The sequence below is a fragment of the Aplysia californica genome, unplaced genomic scaffold (genome assembly GCF_000002075.1).
Source record: "Aplysia californica isolate F4 #8 unplaced genomic scaffold, AplCal3.0 scaffold00206, whole genome shotgun sequence".
Lineage (NCBI taxonomy): Eukaryota > Metazoa > Mollusca > Gastropoda > Aplysiida > Aplysiidae > Aplysia > Aplysia californica.
Genome location: NW_004797476.1, coordinates 355,260 through 360,585, shown reverse-complemented (window position 1 = coordinate 360,585; position 5,326 = coordinate 355,260). Strand labels below are relative to the sequence as shown.

At 41.6% G+C, this 5,326-nt stretch overlaps 1 long non-coding RNA gene across 2 annotated transcripts in view; it reads left to right on the top strand.

Annotated features, from left to right (window-relative positions):
• Positions 1-5,326, top strand: part of LOC118477758 — a 42,901-nt gene that overhangs the window by 18,782 nt on the left and 18,793 nt on the right. For both annotated transcript variants that reach the window (XR_004858591.1, XR_004858590.1), the window contains one exon: positions 3,208-3,307. This is a non-coding gene — a long non-coding RNA (uncharacterized LOC118477758). The remainder of the gene's footprint in view (positions 1-3,207; positions 3,308-5,326) is intronic.

Genomic DNA, 5,326 nt, shown 5'->3' with positions numbered 1-5,326 from the left:
TCTCTCTCTCTCTCTCTCTTTGTCTCTTTCTTTCTTTCTTTCTTCCATTCCAGGAAATTGAAAAGCGGAAAATTGGGAGAAGAAAGGTATAGCCCAGAGGGTATTTTCACCGACCATCTATTCATCTGTTATAATTTGTGAGAAGTGAGGGCTTCACAATTTTTCAGAGTTTTCCCCCTTCTTGACAGACACGTTAGGTGCACAGATGAGTTGAATAATTCCTCCGGGAGAAAAACAAAAAACAAAAACAAACAAAAACAACCAACCTAACAAAAACAAAACAAAACAGATGCGCAGTCTTTAGTGACGTTCTGGTACGTGTCTCAATAATATTCCCGCCTCAACTGGACTTAAGACGTCAGAGATTTGGGGTTCGGGGTGCGACGTTGCATCCTTGGGACAGTCACTTTACACGAATTTCCCATTTGGCTCAATCCTTTCGGAGATGGACCTTAAACTCGGAGGTCCCGCCTCTTAAGTAACCTAATAGTATTGATAGGGATGTTAAATCTATAGCATTTCAGTAAATGCTAGAAGTACACTATAAAAGTAAATCTCCCCCTCCCCTTTTCCCAAATTCTTAAAGTAGTGTCAAAGCGTCTTTAGTGTATGACGTCACGGTGACCTAAGTGTGGCTACACAGTGGTAGGAGACCCCGGATGTTGCACTAGGTCAAGTAAGTTTTGGAAGAGGGGTTAAAGTTACCAAACGAAGAAGTAGACCAACACCTGCACACCATTCCCAATACTTAAGCCTTACCATCATTGCCATCATTGCAATCATCATGATTATCATCATCATGATTATCATCATCATGATGATCATCATCATCATGATGATCATCATCATCACCATCATCATCAGCAGCAGCAGTAGCAGCAGCAGTACAGACCAAACAATATTCCTTCTACTTGTTTCATTTATCTTGAGGCACAACAATTTGTACTACTTTGGCTTATTTTTGCTTATCTTACACGTATGGGTACCAAATCAGACACGGGATCCCCCCCCCTCCCTCCCCCAAAGCAAACCCCGATTTAAAAAAAAACAACAACAAAGAATTAAACAAAGAAAAAAATATGTGGTGAAAGTTTACTTTCGTCAAGATTACTATGGTTTGACACTCGGGAAATGGTATAGCGTCAGAGGTTGTGTTTGAAACCGAGTAGAGGGGAAACAGTCGTTCACTCAGCACGTATGTTAGAGGGAGCGGGTTGTGGTTGGATCCAAGCGTATAATCCGTCACTGCAGGAAGTGAGGGAGACTCTTGTCTCTGGGAGAGAGCGGTGTCTCGCTCAACTCAATCTCTGTGTTTGTTGGAATGTGTTGTCTATGAAGCCGCTGTTGTTTTCGGAATTGCATTTATTGTCTTTGTGGATGCTCTTGTTGTTGTTGCTGTTGTTACTATGACTGTTGCTGCTGCTGCTGCTGCTGCTGCTGCTGCTGCTGAGCTTGTTGTTGTGGTTGTGGTTGTTGTTGTTGTTGTTGTCGGTTTTTTATTGTTTCCTTAATGGGCTTGGCGGACTCCACAAAGAACTCTTCGAGCGAGAGCGAGGCTCTTTTTAGGCTCCATTATCAATATGCTTAGCGGCACCTCTACTCGTTCAAATAACTCCAGCCGAATTGCCATTGTTCCTGGACATTCAAACATATGTTTGACATCCTCCTTTTCATGGCTGCATCTTCGGCAATAAGGGCTGAGCTCTTCATTTACAAAGTTCTTATACCATCTTATGCTCCAATGATGGTCCGACCGCAGTCTCGCTAGCTCAACCTGGTCCCAGCGACATGTGATAGATTTTTGTTCTCGCTTATAGGAGTACCCAGAATACACAGAATACAGAATGTTGTTGTTGTTGTTGTTGTTGTTGTTGTTGTTGTTGTTGTTGTTGTTGTTGTTGTTGTTGTTGTTGTTGTTGTATTTGTTTTTGATGTTGTTCTTGTTTTGTTGTCACTAGAGGCTTTTAAAAGGTTATTGTTGTAGCCGTCGTTTTTTTGTGCAAGACGTTGGCCTCGTTGGTACCATGCCTGACTACGATGCACATGGACCAGGTTTGAACCCACCATAGGGTATTCTCTGAATTGAGTTGTTTTACTACAGTTCAAGGAAGATCTTTCGACTGAGCCATCATCTCCGATAGGTCGGATACTTGTGGGTGGAGATCTATAGACATTAGAATTTTGCAAGCAGAATTCCTCATTTGGGATTTCGAACCAAGGTCATTCACGTCGAAGTCCAATAAGTTACGCGCTTTGTAAACGGCTGAGTGCCTACTTTGTTTTTTTAACTCAAAGAAATAATGTGGTGATCTTACCCTTTTTAATCCTCTGCATGTAATAGCGAAGTGCTCATCGCCATCTTAAAACTACAAAGTTCTATCTGCTCAGTACCTAGTTCTAGTAAGTTTTGAGAAATATGACGTACAAAAATTGAGTTACACAACATGTCCATTTTTTCCAATGAAATTCTTCTTTGAATATAATGATAACAACTCCGAATAATTTTACGATTAATTTGATAGAGCAGATTTGGTTTCTGATCTCAGGGTCTTAGTAACTCAAAACGGCCAAAAATGTTAGAATGAACTGTGTATTGCTAAGGTAGAGTAACAGCTAACCACTCCATCACTGATGCCAGTTACATTTTGCCTATAGATGCGGATATCTTCTTTCCATCCTCAGAGTACACTAACGTACGACAAATAACGTGTGTCACGACGCAGTGGAAAAAGGCTCTCGTCAATTTTTGGGCTTGTAGATTTATTGGTATCAGAAAACTTTTTCATTTGTTTTACTTTCGATGAAAAAATATATCTTTAGACAGTTCAGCTTGAAGGAAGTAGGGTTGCTTGGTTTCTGAGACAAAATTAGCGAGAAAATGGTCGTCAAAGTTAGGTGATTTCTTAAGAGTCCTTGGAAACTGCAAATCTACATTTTTGTTCCTTAAATCAACAGGTTTTTAAAAGTAAGATCCACACAGAAATCTGTTTTTAAATTGGTCTGAAAGGTGATGAGTAAAAAAAACCCAAAATGATTCGATCAAAATTGTTAAACCGGAAGAAAAATGCCAGTTTCTGCAATTTAATTATTTTGACGAGCGCCTGATTTCACCACGATGCCTCACAAAAATATTTTCTTTCCATTCTGAGAATATTTTTATAGAAACAAAATACACTGACGTACAATATTTTTTTTTATCATCCTCAGATAACTTTATCTAACGTCTGCGAGAGGAGTAACGGTCTGCATCTCTAGACCCCAGAAAAACAAAAACAAAACATGACAAGATTTGTAGGCCTGGACCAAGGTGAGATTTGCTGTGGTTCGAATCCTTAAAGGGGCTTTCTTGTACTTGGAATTGTTTGGTTCCATTGCGAACGTTGATGTTTCACCCCACCCCCTTTGTTTTTTGTTGCTTTTACTCAATCGACACAATTTCGAACATTTAGGAGGCAGGCTGATTTGACCTCGCCTGTCAGGGGCAACCCGGGTTGAGAGTGCTATATTATCATCCCAATAATAAGACGGCGATAATCCAACAAAATTTGACACACACTCGAATCAAACTCACATTTTGCATGCAACGGCAAACCCTTAACCGCTACATCGGAGCACCACTGGATTTTTAAAGAAGTTTTCGTGGTTGATCAAGGACAGCTCGCTCGTTGTCGGAGATCGACGTTGAAGTTTTAGATTTCATTATCTCTTGGTTATTTCTTTCTCTTCTTTTCTCAATGATGTCGTTATCAAAATCCAGAGATGTCAAAACTCAAGGTTGTCATCATTGCTTTGCATCACTTTTTTTTACCTCCGCCCCCTTCCTCCTTTTGCCATGTATTCATCATCCAACTTTTCTTCCTCTTCTTCTTCCTTTTTCTCTTTCTTTTTCTTTCACCGAGAGGCATCGTCTCGGTCTTCCTCATTCCACTTTCCCTCCCAAACGTTCTCCACCTCCTCTTCCTTTTCTTCCTCCTCCCCCTCCTTTCCCTGCTGCTGCTCATCCTCCTCTTCCTCCTCTTCCTCCTCTTTCTCCTCCCCCTTTTCCCTGCTCGTCCTCGTCCCCGTCCTCGTCCTCCACCCCTCCTCCTACTCCTCCTCCACAATTTTTATCTTTTCACCCCATCCTATTCCCTTCTCCTACTCTCTCATCACCCAACCATTATTTCCTCCTGCTCTTCCCCATTCTACTGCTCCCCCTTTTCCTCCTCCTCCTCCTCCTCCTCCTCCTCCTCCTCCTCCTGCTTTTCCTGTTTTTCTTATCCTTCCCCTTTCCCTTATTCCTCACTGTTTAAACATTAAACATATCAAGCGTGTTTTTTTTTACAACTTCCGTGTCCATCCTTGGCCTTTTCCCGTTTTCGCTCTCCTTTCCCAATTCTCTTGCTCACACATCCATGTTGTAAATTATTGAGAGAGCATATTTTTACACCTCGACATTCACATCCAAATTCTGTGACCTTTTGAGCTTCAACGTCAATTTTCTTAATCCTTTAGGCTACGCACAACCAATAGTTTTGCAATGGGTTTTCATAAAATTAATTATTGGCTGACAGCTCTCGATTTTTTTTTGGTATCTACCAGCGTCTTTGGGGGAAATGTTGAAATGTTAATCTTTGACGTTTCATTAAAAAGACGACTTGGTTTCGATTCCGAAGTAGGGGAGTTATTTTATGGTGTAGATCTATTTCTAGATGTACAATTATTTCATTTGTAAGTCGAGCGTTTGGGTTTCTTTTAATGTGCGTGGATTGTTGAAGGTCACCATTCGCACTTCTTTCCTATTTTTCGATTGCTTCTGTCAGCCTGTTTTACGAGGTCGTATTTTCTTACCGTTTTCTCTGTTGCTTCTGTTTGTATTTCTTACTAAATGGATGTTGCTGTGTCCATTTACTTCTCTTTATTCAAACAAAAGAAAAAGCCTTAGTTGTATGCTTCCTTGTAATCCCCACAGTTAGAGAGCTTCTTCCCGAGTTCCCATCACCCTTGTTCTGATGTGGTCAACATGGCCCGATAGCCTGGCCTGTCACAGCCCGGACACACACACACACACACACACACACACACACACTCTTCCTGACTAGGAAATCAAACCCATGTCTACAGCCAACTACACCGAGGAACCTAACCGTCACACCACATACATACAGTTACAATATCCCTAGGCCCGGTAGGCCGGTCCCACAAGTCACAAGTCCCAAGTCCCAAGGTCATGTGGCGTAGCAGAGCGGGGTGACCTCTCAACTCTGACCTCTTAATGTCGTCGTCGTCTTGTTTTTTGTCTTGAGGTCGGGAGGGGGAAACCCCGGGATACAATGATGTAATATTA